Consider the following 17,348-nt stretch of genomic DNA (forward strand, 5'->3'; position numbering starts at 1 on the left):
GCGGGATTTTATTCCAAGGGTACTGGGGAGCCCTGGCAGAGTTTAGAGCAGCGCACAGAAAGTGCCATGCTCTTTGCACCCAGGACGCCAGGGCTCCCGCACGGACAGTAGCCCCAGGGGCCCTTCCCGCCGCCGCCCCCACCACCACCACTGCAGCCGCCCACGTGTCCCGCGAAGCCCCGCGCCCCACGTGCTCTCGCGGCCCTTTAAACACCCCGGGGCCACGTGACCGCGCTGTGCAGTACTATTGGCGGGGGGGCGTGGCGGCCGCGCGGCTGCGCAGTGACGCGCACGGGCCGGCCCTGCCCCCGACCCGGCGGCGGCGGCGGCGGCGGCGCTGGCGGAAGGGATGACGTCACCGGCTGGGGGGGCGCGCGAGCCGGCGCGAGGGGAGCGCGAGCCGCAGTGAGTGTCCTCGCGCCGCCCGCCCGGCAGCCCGGCCGGCGCGCGCACGCCGCGAGCCGCTGGCGCTCGGGCTCCGCTCGGATCCCATGCAACAGCCAGGATGTGAAGCGGGGCAGAGCCGGGGGAGCCCAGCCCAGCCAGCCTCCAGGTAAAGCCGAAAAAAAAAAAATCATGGATTCGAGGAAAAAAAAATGCAGGCGCTCCAAGGGGGGTCTTGGAGGCAGCCGAGTGGGCAGCGCGCCGGCTTTGTGCCGGGGAAGCCTGCACGGCCATTGTGCTCGGAGGATGCTCGGCTGCAGCCAGTTGCACGCCCAGCCGCTGCGCCCCGGTAGCTGCGCCCGGACAATGCCCCGAGGGACTGGGCCGGGGCCGCGCTGGGGGCGCTCGGCAGGCGGGGTTGGGGGGCTTCGTCCGCGGCGTGGGAGGGGGCTGGGCTGGAAGCGCCCGGAGCGCGGCGTTGGAAGCTGCCCAGCGCCGCCGGCTGCACCACCCCGGGCTGCGGGCGGGGCAGAGGCGCGGAGGGGGGCGCGCGTGTGTGCGGAGCGGGTGCCGGCCCCGGCGGCGCCCGGCCTGGGTCCCCGGGCGGGTCCTGGAGGCAGGGGGCGCTGTGCCGGGGGATGGGGGGCGTGCGGGCGCCCCGGAGCGGAGAGGAGCCGGGACGGGTGGCTCGAGGCGGGGTGGCTCCAGGGCTGCTGCGCCCGCCGCCTTCCCTCTCCAGGTCCCCCTCCCCTGGAGACCCCCGAGTCTACGCCGTCTCCCCTGGCACACTCCGGGCCCTGTCGTTGCCTTATGGGAGGTCGCCCCTCAGGCACTAGGGCATTGCCCCACCCTTCTGCGGCCCCGGCGCCCCCTTCCAGCCTCCCCACCCAGGGGCGAGCCTCAGCCCCCAGCCCCAGGGGCTCTGGCGGGCAGACGCGCACGCCCAGCACCCCAGTCTCCCCTCCGCGCTGGGGGCCCCGTGGGGATCCCGAGAGTGGGGAAGCCGCCCCTGGAACCGCCAGCCCCGCGAGTTCCGCACTCCCCGGGAGCCCCCTGGGGGCTGCGCGGGGGGAGGGGCGGTGACGTCATCCCGGGGGCGGGGCCGTCGGCACCGGGTTAAAGGGGGCGCGGGGCGTGCCCTGAGGGGAGCCCCTCAGGTTAGAGTGCCCGCGCCGTGGGTGCGAGGGTTCGGCCGGGCTGCGGCCAAGTTCACCGCTCTTTATGGGAATCTCTCCTAAAATTAAGATCCTCCCCTTCGGGCCTCTCCCTGCAACTCCTGGACATTTCCCACCAATTCCCCCCCTTCCCAAATTGGGGAACTCTTCCTTTGGCCGCTTTCTCTCCAGAATCCTCAAATCAGGGAACCTTTCCCACAAACTGGGATTCTTTTTTTCAACCACACCCCCCCGCCCCAAATCTGGGACCACCTCCTTCGGTTGACCCTCTTTCCCCAATCTCAAATCGTCTTCTCGTGGGTCCCTAAATATGCAGCTTCCAAGAACGCCCCTTCCTTTGCAACCCTTCTTCAAATCCAGTCACCTCCTGGGACCTCATTCCCCCAAATTAACAAACCTTCCAGCGCCACATGGGGGTGCCTTGCCTCCCCCTTCTGGGCTCAGCTGGGATTCCCCTTACCCCCCCCCGTCACAACCTAGGGGAGCCCCCTTCTGAGCATGGGGTCCTCCTGCCTTTGGCCGAGCCCCTAAAAACACATCCCGGCAGCCGCGGCTGGTGAAGCGGGTGTCCGAGGTGTCCAAGTCCCGGCTGAGCAGTAGGGATAATACCTAGAAGCGGGAGGAGGCAGGAAGAGACCCCTAGGGTCCCAAGGACGGGGACCCACCCGCTCCGGGCTCCCGTCCGCCACCACCCGGACTTTGACTGCTGGGATTCTGGTCTCCTCTGGGTGCCCCCCTATCGCTGCTGCCCTTGGGGTGCAGGGGGTGACGGCGCCTCTTTGTCTGGGGCGTCCTTCTTCCCTCTTTCTGCCGCCTTTCGCCCGGGAGAAGGAAGCCAGCCCGCGCCTCTGCTCCTGAGATACCAGCGGCAGCTGCTGGAGCGTTTATTAATGGCCCAGGGACTTGGTCGAATCTGCCATTTGCATAAGTCCCCTCCCCCTCCCAGGGTCCCTTCCTTTGTGCCCCCTCCCCCTGCCAATCGCGCCTGCCTTCTGTCCCTCTGCTCTTCTTTCTCTGCCAGCTGATATTTTGGCGGTGGAAGGCAGGCAGCTGGGGCTGGGGGCGGCTGCTTCCCGCCCTCAAATCCCACAGCCCCCCAGCTTGGGCCTGACTGAGTCCCCACCTGGGCATCCCCCCCACCCCCCTGCTGCCCTCCACAAAGCCTTCCGTGGGGCATCTCTTTCTGGCTGGCAGGCTGGCGGAGTCTTCATTCTTCCCCTCCAGAAAGCAGGGTCCTGCCCTGTTCCCCAGGCCCGGGGGACACCCTCATCATGACGGTGCACTTCTGCAATGGGGGCTAGGCCTCCCAGCCCCCTGGGGGCCAGCGCCCGCCATACTGCATCACCCTGAGAGTTGTTCTAATTGGGCTCAGGCAAACAAAACGTCGCGGGAGACCCAGGCTGCCTGGTGAGCTCACGCTCTTTTCTATTTCTGCCACCCTGGCCGATGACATCGCCCCTATCCCCCCAGGGGGTGACAGAGACTGGTACTGTCAGTGGCCGTCCAGAGATGCCGTCCCGAGAGGCGGTGGACTGGCCCGCTCCCCACTCCCCGCAGGAGATGGGTGACAGGTCATTTTGGTGTGGCCCGGCTGTGGTGCTGGAGGGTGCTGCTGGTTAGCAGGTCAGCTCCGGGGATGATTTCCCCCTAACCAGGAAACCTTGAGAGCCTCTGAAGTCTGCGTGAGGTGGCGACGGAGAAGGGGACATTCAAACCCCAGGTTCCTGCCTGCTGCCAGCAGAGAAAAAAAAAAATCACTCGTTATACCCCGGTTGAGCGTTCAGTGCGCCTTTTCCCTGCCTTCCAGGGGATTTCAGGCATCGTCCAGTGTCCATGGACCCTGCTTGGAGACACAAGTCCATTTTCCCCCAATTTCCACCGTGGAACAGGGGGAAGCTTCGTGGATGCCAGGGATTTCGTGGTAGCATCTGGGTGGGCAGACCTGGAGCCATCACTGTGCACCTATTTTTTCTTCTTTGGGTCACACAGAGCCTGGGGCTCTGCCTGGGTTTCCCAGCCCTGGTACCAGTCTGGAGGCAAATCTATCTCTGCTCATCAAAGGTCTTTCTGGGAGGTGACTTGGTTTCCCCTTCTGCCTTCGGGGTTGGCGTTGAACAGCGGTTCACAGATGTCTGAGGGCAGCGCTCACCTCCACTTCCCAAGACGGGGAGACCTGTGGCTTCGCTGATTATTCCAGCGGCTGCATGGCCCCAATACAGTAGTTAGTGGGATGGCTGGAGAGGGACGGGCAGGGACGGTGTGACTTGGTGGCGCGACGTGGCATTTCTACCCGAGCGCCCCGTGGCCCCGCGTTCACCTGCTTTCTGTGACAGTGCAGCCGCCGTGTGCGTGGGGAAAGAAGCGGGGCGTGGAGAGAGTTCGGGATGGGGGCGAGCGGGAGGGAAAATCCTAAAAATAAAAAGGGATATTTATAAACCCAGCGGGTTTGGGGGATAATTGACAAAGCTTAATGTTTTTCGGCTGAGAGCAGTTCCTTCCCCCTGCTACCCATTAGGCTCCATTTGCAGAGTCGGTCGGAGCCACGGGAAGATCTTGAGATGAGCTTTAGGTTTGGCGGGCGCTGTGCCCACCGCTGTGGCCCCCTTCTGGGAGGGTCTCGTGCTTTCTGGAAGGAGGCAGGGGTCCCAGAAAGGGGCACTCCCCAGCTCTCTTCTGCATCCAGGGCAGGCTCCTGGCTCACCTTCCAATGGGTGGGCGTCCTCTTAGAATTTGCAAGGAGGATGAGAACCCCTCTCAGGCAAAGCCTGTGCAGGTTGCCCTTCCTCCGTCCTTCCCTGCGGCAAAAGATGCCCAAGGAGGGGAATTTGAAGAGAGACCACCCCCCGCCGCCCCACCCTCCACCGCTCACCAGGCAGAGTGGCTTAGCCTCCGGTGGGGACAGGAGGAGAGGAGATTAAGACCTAACTGCTATTCCTCGCAGGATTCCTGTGGCAAGCTGATATAAAACAAAACAAAACAAAAAAAACCCAAAAATTCACCATGGGTTCACGGACAAAGGCACGTATCTGGGGCTTGAAGGTTTCAAGGGTTTTTAAACTGTGAATTTTGTCATCTTCACACCTTACCTTGCTCTGGAATCGGAAAGCTGCCGGCTTTCGGCTTGTGGCTTGTGGGGCAGAGGAGAGGGGGTGCCGGAAGGTGGTTGAGGCTTAAATGCATGTCATCTTATCAGCAGGTGACATTCTGAATTGAGGAAGGGGGACCACGGAGAGAGGAAGTGAAGCGTAGGGGATGTGATCGAGGGAAAGGGTGGCTGTTGTCTCACACAGACAGTGGCAGCCCCAAAATGTCTAGGAAACAGGTGACACCCTGGTGTCTCTAACCCTGAGGTTCAAGAGTGTGGAGTGTGTGGTTTCCCCCCGCCCCCCCTTTTCCTTTAAAGAAAGAAAAGACTCTCAACCAAAAAGGGAAAAAAAAAAAAACCCCGGCGTACCATTTCTGTCTTGTCTCTGGCTGATATTTGAGAAGCGCTGGGGAGGGGGTTGTGTGTGGGGAATTTGAAAAATCAATTGGCTTACACTTCTGCAAAGGCGAAAATTAACGGGTAGGAGTGATTCACGGACAGGCCCTCCACTTTCACATCGCTTTATTTTTGTCTCTCTCTCTTTTTCTTTTTCCTCCTCCTCCTCCTCCTCCATGGAGCTGCCGGTCCCCCAACATCGTGGCCTGGCCAGACTGGACCTGGGGGCTGGTGCTATTCTGGGCTAGCCCTGGAATCCCCTCTTCTGTTCCCCAGAATCAAGGCACACTCGGCACCCCGCGGAGGCCGAGGGGATATTCCACATCTGAAAATAAACCCAGGTTTCTGTGCGGCTTCCTGTTTCCTTCTGATTCCCACGGATCCCACCCTGGTTGGGGGTTCAGAGCTTGGATTTTTGGATCATGGGGACTCCCTCCTCCCGTCCCCATCGCCGTAACTGGGGCTGGATCACAAATGTCCCGTTTCATGGGGACAGAGTTCGTCTCGTACTCTATGTTACCTGGGTGGCCTTGCTCCTTCTAAGTTGTTTTTGATCTTTGCCGTAAGCCCCTTGTAGGAAGGGCCAGGTGTCTCCTGTTCCCTCCACCTGGAGAACTGAAAATTCCCCTTTTTCTCCTAGATCTCACCTGCCTGCCTTCCTTCCTTCCTTCCTGGATGACTTCCCCTCTGTCCTTTCAGTTCTCCGTGCAGGAGCTTCCTCACTTACAGAATGAGGTTACCCCTCTGGGTTCCAGGTCAGAGCCCTGACTTGAGCCACCGGCCCCAGTTGAGCTGTGCAAACTAGGGCGGGTTGCCTGACCTCTCTGTGTTCTCTCATCTCTAAGATCAGTACAGTCGCAGTCCACGTCGCGGCGAGCCTTGACATGAGATGCTGTGAGTAACGCGCCTCCCCTGGCTCTCAACGCGTCCGCTGTCAGTCGCATGCATCCTTCCTTCCGCTCCTGGACGCCCAGACGGGTATCCGGCGGGCAGAGAAGCCACGGCTCTGGAAGCCTGGGACCCTCGGATGAGGCAGGCTGTGGGGAGAGAGGCTGGGAGGATGGCCCATCGTCGCGCTGTCACGTGGGTAATTGAGAGTTAGCGGAAATTCAGGGGTTCTGGGGAAGTGAGGTTGGCGCGTCTCTGTGTGTATAATTTAATGCCGCTTATAATTAACCCCCGTGATCAGCAAATGAGGGGATGTCGGGGGGATAATAACAGCTGCTCCAACTATTTAGAGTTGGCGCCCCGTGCCAGGCCCTCTGCTAAGTAAGCAAGTCAGTAGCATCCTCGTCTCCTCCAACCTGCCATCCCCTGTCAGCGGAGTTGCTGTGATCTGAGCCCTATTTTGCAGAGAGGGAAACTGAGGCACAGGGAGGGGCCTCCACTGGCCCGAGGTCACTTCACACAGCCCACAAGCTGTTGGCTGCCACAACCTGGATTCCTGACGCCTGGAAGGAGCTCTGCCCGATTGTCAAGGATGTTTGTTTGGATAGCAGTCCGTCTGCTGAGGGGACCACCTAAATCGCTACAGAGACAACCCCCCGCCCCACACACACACCCCAGGGCTCTCGGCTGCCTTTTCTCAGAGGTTAAGAGCAAGGATGCTGGATTGAGGCTGCACGGGGTTCAAATCCCGGCTCTGCCAACTTGTTGGCTGTGTGACCTGGGGCAAGTTGCTCAACCTCTCTGTGCTTCCATTTTCCTCATCTGTCTATTGAGAAGAGTAACAGTGCCCAACTGGAGGGATTGTTAGGAGGAAGAAATGAGTTAACGTGTGTAAGCACAGATCCAGAACGGCACCTAGAATGTAGCCGCTGCCTCTACTTTGTTTTTGTTATTATTTTTGACAACATGGGAGCTATGTTGATATGTTGAAGGACCTGCCCAAAAGGGGCTCTCCAGTGTCCGCCCCCGCCCCACAACCCCGCCCTCAGCCCCCCGATGGGGTCCAGCACCAGGGAGATGTCAGGATGACTCAGCCACTGCAAACTGGGGCGTTCCCCTTCACTGGCTGCTTAATCAAGGCCGCCCCACTTCTGCGGCAGGACTGGGCGCCTGGCGGGAGCTGAACCATAGGGGGGCCCGGATGGTGGACAGGGAGGACACGTGGCTGCCTTGGGAGTTCCGGGCACTCCAGAGACTCCAGATGTGGCTCCCAACGTCCAGAGCCCCTGGTGGGCCCGAGTGATCACCAAAGGGGGGAGTTTGGGGGGATTTGGGGCTTTGACAGCAGTCATTTGATGGGCACTCAGGAAAGTGATCGGTTGACAAGCATGGTGTGCGAGCGAGCATGCATGCATTCATTCGAATATTCACCAGTTCACTCATTCATTCCATCAGGATTGCTGGAAACCTGCTGCTAAGGAACTTGGGAGCCAGAATCTAAGCAGCTGTGGGGCTTGGGCTAGTAATAAAGCTGTTCTGTGCCTCAGTTTCCTGATCTGTAAAATGGGTGCTTTGACATTGCCTCTATCATGAGTGGAGACAGACGAACAGGTGTGGGGGGCACCAGGGACAAAGACCGAGAGTGGCACCTACTGCTTTGTGGCTGGAGGTGAGGGGGGCAAAAACAAGAAGAGGAGAGTTGACTTTAGCTGGGGAAGACCACACAGGTCCCCCCACCCCAAGGAGTTCGAATCGCAGTGTGTGTGTGTGTGTGTGTGTGTGTGTGTGTGTGTGACAGGACTCACACTGTTATGCTCAGGCTGGAGTGCAGTGATGCCATCATGGCTCACTGCAGTGTCTTAACTCCTGGGCTCAAGCAATCCTCACACCTCAGCTTCCCAAGTAGCTGGGGACTATAGGTGTCCACCAGCACGCCCAGCTGACTTTTGTATTATTATTATTATTTTTTTTTTTGTAGAGATGGGTTTCACCATATTGCCCAGGCTGGTCTCGAACTCCTGGGCTCAAGCTATCTGCCTGCCTTGGCCTCAGAAAGTGCTGGGATTCCAGGTGTGAGCCACCACACCTGGAGAATTGACATTTTTAATTTATTTTTTACTTTATTTTATTTATTTGAGACAGTCTTGCTGTGTCGCCAGGCTGGAGCACAATGGCGCGATCTCAGCTCACTGCAGTCTCTGCCTCCCGGGTTCAAGTGGTTCTCCTTCCTCAGCCTCCCAAGTGGCTGGGATTACAGGCACCCGCCACCACGTCTAGCTAATTTCTGTATTTTTGGTAGAGATGGGGTTTCACCCTGTTGGCCAGGCTGGTCTCAAACTCCTGATCTCAAGTGATCCGCCTGCCTTGGCCTCCCAAAGTGCTGGGATTACAGGCGTGAGCCACTGCGTCTAACAAATTGCATTTTTTAGATGTGCAGCCAGAGTTCTCTGAAAGCCCACAGAGCTGGGCTGCCAACATCAGGATCAACAGAAAACCTGGAACGTTGGAAATGCTTCTTGGAACGGCTGTCAGGCCAAGGCCCAGAGAGGGAGAGCAACTTGCCCAAGACCGCACAGCCACGCCTGCCTGCCTGCTGCTGGGCCTTGCGCAGGAGGATGGACAGGGACCCCTTTCACCAGTCCAAAGGGAGAAACCAAGGCAGGAAGCCATGGCAGGTGTGTGATTCTCAAACCATAACGCCTGTCAGGGCTGGAGTGTCCACTCCAGTGGGTCGTATTGGCCAAAAAGTCTCCTTCAATCTCCAAGGAAGCCCTGCACGGCTCCAGGGCCAAATCTGTTGGTTTTTCCAAGGAAAAGCAGAAATCTAGATTTTAAGTAAAATTGACCAATTTTGGCTGGGCATGATGGCTCACGCCTGTAATCCCAGCACTTTGGGAGACCAAGGCGGGCAGATCACCTAAGGTCAGAAGTTTGAGACCAGCCTGGCCAACATGGTGAAACCCCGCCTCTACTAAAAATACAAAAATTATCTGCACATGGTGGTGCATACCTGTAATCGCAGCTACTTGGGAGGCTGAGACAGGAGAATCGCTTGAACCTGGGAGGCGGAGGTTGCAGTGAGCTGGGATCATGCCACTGCGTTCCAGTCTGGGTGATAGAGTGAGACTCTGTCTCAAAAAAAAAGAAAAAAAAAAATTGCCCTATTTTAACATCCTTGGGTTAAAACATCTTAACATGGCACAGCACAGAAATCCAGGGCCACCGTGGACTTTGACCCCTTCCCCAACAATGAAAAGTTGCGTGACCTCTGACACCTCCATTGCTGTCCACGGGCCTCAGTTTCCGGGCCTGTGAAATGGGTTTGAGACTCCCAGCCACCTCCGCAGTTGTTTAGCGGCACCAGCGTGATAGCTTACAGAGAGTGCTGAGAACAGGGCCTGGGCCAGCGTCCGCGCTCGATAAACGTTGGCTCTGATTATGTTAATATTGGTCATAATGATAAACTTGATTTAAATTAAATGCTGGGTAGAAGGAAGCCGGCTGTCCCGCGGGGCAGGGCTGTGAATTATCTACTGGCGGCAGGACCTGCTTCTCCATCCCTCGTTCTTTCTGTAGCGTACTCGTTTGCTCTCAGGCTGGAGCCCCCGGGTTACCAGTATTATTCGTTGAGTGTACTGCTGTGGTTCTCAACCAGGGTCACTTTTGCTCCCCTGGGCACACTTGGCGACGTCTGGGCACACTTGGCGACGTTTTTGGGTGTCATGTCCTGGGAGTGCTTCTGGTATGGAGTGGGTGGAAGCCAGAGATGCTACTTAACTCCGCGTAATGGCCAGGATGACCCCATCCCAGAGAATGACCCCACCCTCATGTCCACTGTGCTGAGATTTAGAAACCCGGATTTTGCCAGGCATGGTGGCTCACGTCCGTAATCCCAACACTTTGGGAGGCTAAAGCGGGAGGATTGCTTGAGCCTAGGAGTTCAAGACCAGACTAGGCAACATAGTGAGACCTCATCTCTACAAAAAACTTAAAAAAAATCAGCCGAGGGTTGGGGTGCACACGTATGGTCCCAGCTACTGGGGAGGCTGAGGTGGGAGGATTGCTTGAGCCTAAGAGTTTGAGGCTGCTGTGAGCTATGATTGCACCACTCCACTCCAGCCTGCACAACAGAGCAAGGCCTTCTCTTTTTTTTTTTTTTTTTTTTTTTTTTTTTGAGATGGAGTATCGCTCTGTCACCCAGGCTGGAGTGCAGTGGCGCGATCTCGGCTCACTGCAAGCTCCGCCTCCCGGGTTCACGCCATTCTCCTGCCTCAGCCTCCTGAATAGCTGAGACTACAGGCATGCACCACCATGCCCGGCTAATTTTTTGTATTTTTATTAGAGACGGGGTTTCACCGTGGTCTCGATCTCCTGACCTCGTGATCCGCCCGCCTCGGCCTCCCAAAGTGCTGGGATTACAAGCGTGAGCCACCGTGCCTGGCCTTCTCTTTTTTTTAAAAAAAAAAAAAAAAAAAGAAGCCCTGACTTACGCTCAAGACCCAAGACAGCGAGAGAAATCAGGCAGATGGTGCCTTTATCCCTGAGCGTCCACCCCACACACTCCCTGACGTCTGCGGGGCCAGAACACATAGATCGCTAATGGGTTCCTTCTGCGCATCTGTCCTGGTTCCACCACCCCATTGATTGTTGGAAGTGGGTAATTGCCCCTGTCAGATGAATTCTAGAGAGTGTGAACTGCCGGGGTTTCTGGCGACAGTGCTGGCTTCACCTCCCAGGTATCAGCAGGGTGCAGAGAGGCTGCCAGGTCCCAGGACTTTTTCTCTTGGCCCCACCTGGTCCTGGGAGCCCAGACTCTGGCCCTGCTGGGGAAGGGCATTGGGGGTCTGAATGCCCCAGGTTCAGATCCTGACAAAGGCCCTCCCTGGCTGTGTGAGATGACCTCATTATTTCCTTCCCCTGAGCCTCGGTTTTCTCATCTGTGAAATGGGGACGAGTCTTGCCTGCTGCATCACTGGGAATTCAATGGTGTCATGTTGATAATGGGGCCAGGAGCCCAAGGTGCACAGGAGGAGCCAGATGAGTCTACCCTCCCTCCCCTTAGCTTCGTGAACCGTTAGGGGTGATGAGGTTGGAACCTCAAACCCACATTCTCCAAACAGCTGCAACAGAGGAGAACTAACCCAAGCGGGCGGAAAGTCCCCTGTGGTGGGGGTCATTAATGCCCCGCCGCCAGTACCAGTGTGCCTGGCCCTGTGTTTTCTCATTTCATCCTCAGAACTGCCCTGAGAGGTGGCAGGTGTCCCCTTGTCTTGCAGATGGGGAAACTGAGGCACAAAGGAGGGTTGAGAACTGGGAATGACAAGCCCTTTCTTGTCAGGTTTACAGAGGTGGTGTTTCTGTACAGGATGTCTTTTCTACACTCGTGGAGGCTGCACCCAGGCCCAGCTTCGTGGGGCCCCTGCAGTCATTCGGGGGCCCACGATCAGAAGGGGCTGCGTTTAGATGAACGCTCTGTTGATGCTGTCTGGAAATTCTTGATAATTTTTTTTTTCTTTTTTTGAAATGGAGTCTTGCTCTGTCACCCAGGCTGGAGTGCAGTGGCGCTATCTCGGCTCACTGCAACCTCCACTTCCTGGGGTCAAGAGATTCTGCCTCAGCCTTCCGAGTAGCTGGGATTACAGGCATGTGCCACCATGCTTGGCGGCTAGTTTTTGTATTTTTAGTAGAGACAGGGTTTCAGCATGTTGGCCAGACTGGCCTTGAACTCCTGAGATCAGGGGATCCACACACCTCGGCCTCTCAGAGTGCTGGGATTCCAGGCGTGAGCCACCATGCCCGACCTGGAAATTCTTAATAATTTTTTTTCTTTTTTTTTTTTAAGGAGACAGAGTCTCGCTCTGTCGCCCAGGCTGGAGTGCAGTGCTGCGATCTCGGCTCACTGCAAGCTCCGCCTCCCAGGTTCACGCCATTCTCCTGCCTCAGCCTCCCAACTAGCTGGGACTACAGGCACTTGCCACCGCTCCTGGCTAATTTTTTGTATTTTTAGTAGAGACAGGGTTTCACTGTGTTAGCCAGGATGGTCTCGATCTCCTGACCTCGTGATCTGCCCGCCTCGGCCTCCCAAAGTGCTGGGATTCCAGGCGTGAGCCACCACGCCCGGCCTTAATAATTTTTAAACAAGGAAAACCCCACGGTTTCATTTTGCACTGGGGGCTGCAATTCTGTAGCTGGATTATTGGCCACGATGTAGCCAGAGCCACTTCCCACAGTGGCTGGGAGCAAAGATGTTATCAGCCTGGATGTGTTTTTGCCCCTTACGAGCTGTGTGACTTTGGGGAAGTCACTTTCCCTCGCTGGATGGCACCCTCAGACTCCTCTCTGTGGCGTGCTGGCCTCATCTCTCCTCCTCTTCCCCTCCCCTTTGTCCGTTCCACTCCATGTACACCTATCCTTCTCCTGTTCCCACCTCCAGGCCTTTGTCCTTGCTCTGCCGGGAGCTCTGTTTCTCGCCAGGCCAACCCTACCCCGCCATTGCCTCCAGCACCCCGTTTTGTTTTCCCTCACAGTTTCGCTCTGTCTGCAACCCCTTTAGGACCTAAGCTCTGCCACACCTCACCCGCCCCTCCAGATCAGCCCGTTTGGCTCCTGGGAGCTGCCGCCTGGCCTGCGTGTACCAGTATTGCCGCGTCTAATGACCTCGATCAGGCAGGTAATGATGGGGAAAGCCCTGCCTCGGCAGCTCACAGCAAGAGCCCCCTGGTCCTGCTCTGAGAGTACTTGGAGTGGGTGATGTTGCAGGGAGAGGCAGCCACAGTGACCTCAACCTCCTGAGTAGCTGGGATTACTGGCACGCAGCACCACAGCTGGCTGTATTTTTAGTAGAGACTGGGTTTCACCATGTTGGCCAGGCTGGTCTCGAACTCCTGACCTCAGGCGATCCACCTGTCTCGGCCTCCCAAAGTGCTGGGATTATAGCTCAGCTCACTCTGCCCTTAGGCAGGGAGGCCAGGAGACTGGGTTCCCAGCGGAAATGCTGTGCGCTCTCAGCTACTTGCTCATGCTCTCTGAGCTGATGAATATCCACAGTGTCTGGCAAGAAGTCGTAAGGGCCGGGCGCGGTGGCTCACGCCTGTAATCCCAACACTTTGGGAGGCCGAGGCAGGTGGATCACCTGAGGTCAGGAGTTCGACACCAGCCTGGCCAACATGGTGAAACCCCGTTTCTACTAAAAATACAGCCAGCCGTGGTGGTGCACGCCTGTAATCCCAGCATTTTGGGAGGCCGAGACTGGTGGATCACCTGAGGTCAGGGGTTTGAGACCAGCCTGGCCAACATGGTGAAACCCAGTCTCTACTAAAAATACAGCCGGCCATGGTGGTGTGTGCCAGTAATCCCAGCTACTCGGGAGGTTGAGTCAGTAGAATCGCTTGAACCCGGGAGACAGGGGTTGCAGTGAGCCAAGATTGTGCCATTGCACTCTAGCCTGGGCAATAGAGTGAGACTCTGTCTCAAAACAAAAACAAAAACAAAAAAACAAAAGAAGTGGTAAGGAATGGCTTTGAGGGTGATGTCTCTGAGTAACTGGCTTCAAGCCAGGGGTCTGAGGACCAGTGTCAGGAGGTCAGGCAACTCTAAAACAGTCTGTGAGATTTCCTGTCTCCTGGGGAGAAGGTGAGAGGCCCAAAGGGCTGGGGACCCCCAGAAAGTGTGCAATGGTTGGGCCAGATGATTTTAAGAGTCAACCAGTACCCGGGCATGGTGACTCATGGCTGTAATCCCAACACTTTGGGAGGCTGAGATGGGAGGATTGCTTGAGGCTAGGAGATCGAGTCCAACCTGGGCAACACAGGAAGACCCCATCTCTATAAAAAGTAAAAAAATTAGCTGGATGTGGTGGTGTGCACCTGTAATCCCAGCTACTCAGGAGGCTGAGGTGGGAGGATCGCTTGAGCCCAGGAGTTTGAGGCTGCAGTGAGCTATGATCATGCCCCATTGCACTCTGGGTAACAGAGCAAGACCCTGTCTCTAAAAACAAAAAGAACTGAGCCAGGCCTGATGGATATTGGGCACCCTGTGTGTCTGGCCAGACAGGTGGAGAAGTTACTGAGGAGCTCACCAGGAATGGGCCAGGGGATCTTTGGGGGATCGGGTTTAGCATTTGAACAGTGCAAGTTTGAATCATGTCTGAGCTGCTCGTTCAGTGTGATCCTGGGGCAGTGGTTTCACCCTCCAGGGCCTCAGTTTTCTCGTCTGCAAAATGGGGGTGAGGCTGTCTCTTGGGTAGAAGGGTCTCGGTATTGGAAGGATCTATGCTAAACACGCTTGGAGTAAGCCCCAAACTGGCTAAGATATCATAAAATACAGCTTGATGATCAGTGCTCTCTGGAAGCAAGGTTGCAGGACCTGCATACGGGGCTTGGGGGCGCTGGGGAGTGGCTGTGTCCGGGGTATTGAGTTGCGCTTGGAGCGTGCCCACTGCAGTGCGGAGAGCAGATTGGCGGGCACCTATGGCAAGCCCTGGGCAGACTGAGTCACAGGGCAGGCTGCCACGCTGGCAGGAGCTGGGCTGGGAGTGCGGGCGGGGCTACCCTTGGACCACCTCAGCCTCAGTGGGGAAACCGAGTCATGTCAATGTCAGCAGGTGTGGTGGGTCAGTTCTGACTCTCTAGGTCTGTGCCGAGGTCACTCTGCAGGGTCTTTGCACTCTATATCCGGTGCTTTGCCGCCCCATCGCCTAAGGACTAGCTAGCTTGCTTGCTTCTTTCCTTCTTTCCTTCCTTTTTCTTTTTTTCTTTCTCTCTCGTTCTTTCTTTCCTTCTTTTCTCCCTCCCTCTCTCCCTTCCTTCCTTTTCTTTCTCTCTCATTCTTTCTTTACTTCTATCCTCCCTCCCTCCTTCCTTCCTTCCCTTCCCTTCTTTCTCCTTCCTTCTTCCTCTTTTTCTCTTTCTCTTCTCTTCCTTTCTTTTCTTCATTTTGTTTCTTTTTTTTTCTTTTTCTTTTGACAGCATCTCACTCTGTCACCCAGGCTGGAGTGCAGTGGCACGATCATAGCTCACTGCAGCCCCAAGCTCCTGGGCTCAGGCGATCCTCCCGCCTCAGCCTCGCAAAGCGCTGGGATTACAGGCATGAGCCACTGTGCCCAGCCAGTACTTGATACATTTTGTTTAGCTGGGATTACAGGCATGAGCCACCGTGCCTAGCCAGTACTTGATATGTTTTGTTTAAACCCATTCTCTTTTAAAACGTAAGAGAGAAAACTTTGTCTCGCTCTTGTGAACGGAAACCTGGTATGTCCTTGAAGGTACAGCCTTAAAAATAAATGTGATGAGAGCAAAACAAGGGTATTAAATTCTTGCTGCTTTTGTCTCTGTCTGTTCCAGGCTGAAAGCTGAGGCCTGAGCACCTGAGGTGTTTAAGGCATCCTAGCACCCACCTGAGGCTTTTAGCCTTAAGCCCGGCACAGAATGACCCCCTTGCTGGTTGAGTCAGTATTTTGTTTTGTTTTCTTGAGATGGAGTCTCGCTGTGTCGCCCAGGCTGGAGTGCAGTGGCCCGATCTCGGCTCACTGCAACCACCACCTCCCAGATTCAAGCGATTCTTCTGCCTCAGCCTCCTGAGATGCTGGGATTACAGGCATGCGTCACCACGTATGGCGAATTTTTGTATTTTTGGTAGTGACAGAGTTTCACCATGTTGGCCAGGCTGGTTTCGAACTCCTGACCTCAAGTGATCTGCCTGCCCCAGCCTCCCCAGGTGCTGGGATTACAGGTATGAGCCACCATGCCTGTCCCAGTGTTACTGAATGTGGCTAGAACTGTTTGGGGCATCTCCTGGACTTTCTGGGAGGCTGAGCCCCTTCTGCCTTGGGCCTGAATTTCTTGAACTGAGCGTTGCCTCCCCATGGCCTGGGGAGAAGGTGATTTCTCCCTGAATTCGATTAATGAGCCTATTAAAAACTATTTATTTTCCCTGACAGTTGTTTACTGAGGAGAAGGAGATGAATTGGCTGGTGTCCTCGGTAGGCAGGAGGGAGGCTGAATGGGGGTGCCTGGTGGCTCAGCTCCAGTGCTTGGGGAGCACAGATTGCCGGTGGGGGCCTGTCCTTGGGGATGCCTTTGGCAGAGCCTGTGCTTGGGTCATGGCCACTGCTTCTGACCTTGGAGTCTTTTGGGAGGTGGATGTTCGGATGAGTGAAACCGTCGTCGTGTGGAGGCAGGGGGCCGGCCCCGATGACGTCTCTCTTCTCTTTCCAGGTTAAAATGTCTCAGATGCACTGGGTTTGAGACCCAAGACCTGGCCCCATGGCCCACATGGGATGTTGTGGTGGGATCTCCCAATATCCCATCATATCCCCCCACTCCATAGCAGTTGAACTTTACAATTTTTATCTGGGCACATGGCCACCTGGGGGAAAGAAAACATTTCTCGGTGCACCTTGCAGCTGTCTGTGCCATATGATTCAGTGCTGACCCGTGGCGTAAATAAGCAGGATTTTCTGGAAATGTCTTTCAAGAGAAGTGGCACATGCTCCTCTCTACCTGTCAGCTGGAATATGGAGATGATGGCAGGTGCTCAGGCAGCCATATTGGACCATGAGGCAGGTGTCATAGATAAGAATGGGGGATCAAAGAGATGGAAGGGGCCTGGGCCCCAGTGATTGTCGGGGAGGGCAAAATAACCCTGAATGGCCAACCTGGCAGCTTCCCTTAGGTGAAAAGAGAAATCACTCCTTGCTCGTGTTTTTCTGGCATTTGCAATTCAACTGGATCCAAACGGTGGCAGGACATGAACCTTGGGACACCTTCTGGGGATGTGGCTCTCCTGGGGATGTGGCTCTTCTTGCCCCTGTGCTCCAGAAACCCCAGACTCGAAGTTTTCCAAACAGTGTAAGGATGAGGATGATGGTAAACGACCAAGTGTGATGGGTGCTGACACGGCTCCCAACTCTAGCTGAGTGCCTCGTGGTCCTGTTGAATCTGCACAGCACTATGAGAAGCCTACAGCCACTGCCCCACTTTCATAGATAAGGAAACTGAAGCTCAGAGAGGGGATGTGACTTGTGCAGGGTCACACAGCAAGTAGAGTTGAGCTAGGATTGGGCTGACCCCACGCTTTGTGGCAGGGCTGCATCCTGACACGCCTGGGGGCCTCCCCCCTTTAACCCGTGGGTCACTACCTCCTTCTCCGCTCCTCCTCTGTTGCAACCATCAGATCTGGCCCTGGTCTGATCAGCTGCCTCCAGCCTGGGACAGGCCAATAGGGACATGAGAGTGAAAACTGTGTCCCATTCCATACGCAGAACGCTCCCAGGCACAGGGGTCACTGTCTTCTCCTGGGTCTCCCCAGGTTCCTGCCAGGGGAAGCGGGTTTCAGGTTCAGAGTACAGAGCCTAAGACCCTAAAAATAATACAAGCCAATGTATGCTGAGCACTTACTGTGTGCCGGACCGTGTGCTGAGT

At 56.3% G+C, this 17,348-nt stretch overlaps 1 protein-coding gene across 10 annotated transcripts in view; it reads left to right on the top strand.

Moving 5' to 3' along the window:
• The first annotated feature begins 395 nt into the window (after nucleotides 1-395).
• Nucleotides 396-17,348, top strand: part of PTPRS (protein tyrosine phosphatase receptor type S) — a 132,472-nt gene continuing 115,519 nt past the window's right edge. For 6 of the 10 annotated variants that reach the window (XM_030796966.1, XM_030796971.1, XM_030796969.1 and 3 more), the window contains exon 1: nucleotides 396-553. The gene's annotated coding sequence lies outside the window, so the exon portion shown is untranslated. The remainder of the gene's footprint in view (nucleotides 554-17,348) is intronic. The other 4 variants (XM_030796977.1, XM_030796974.1, XM_030796978.1 and 1 more) reach the window with 2 other exon arrangements.

The sequence above is a fragment of the Nomascus leucogenys genome, chromosome 17, assembly GCF_006542625.1.
Source record: "Nomascus leucogenys isolate Asia chromosome 17, Asia_NLE_v1, whole genome shotgun sequence".
Classification (NCBI taxonomy): Eukaryota; Metazoa; Chordata; class Mammalia; order Primates; family Hylobatidae; genus Nomascus; species Nomascus leucogenys.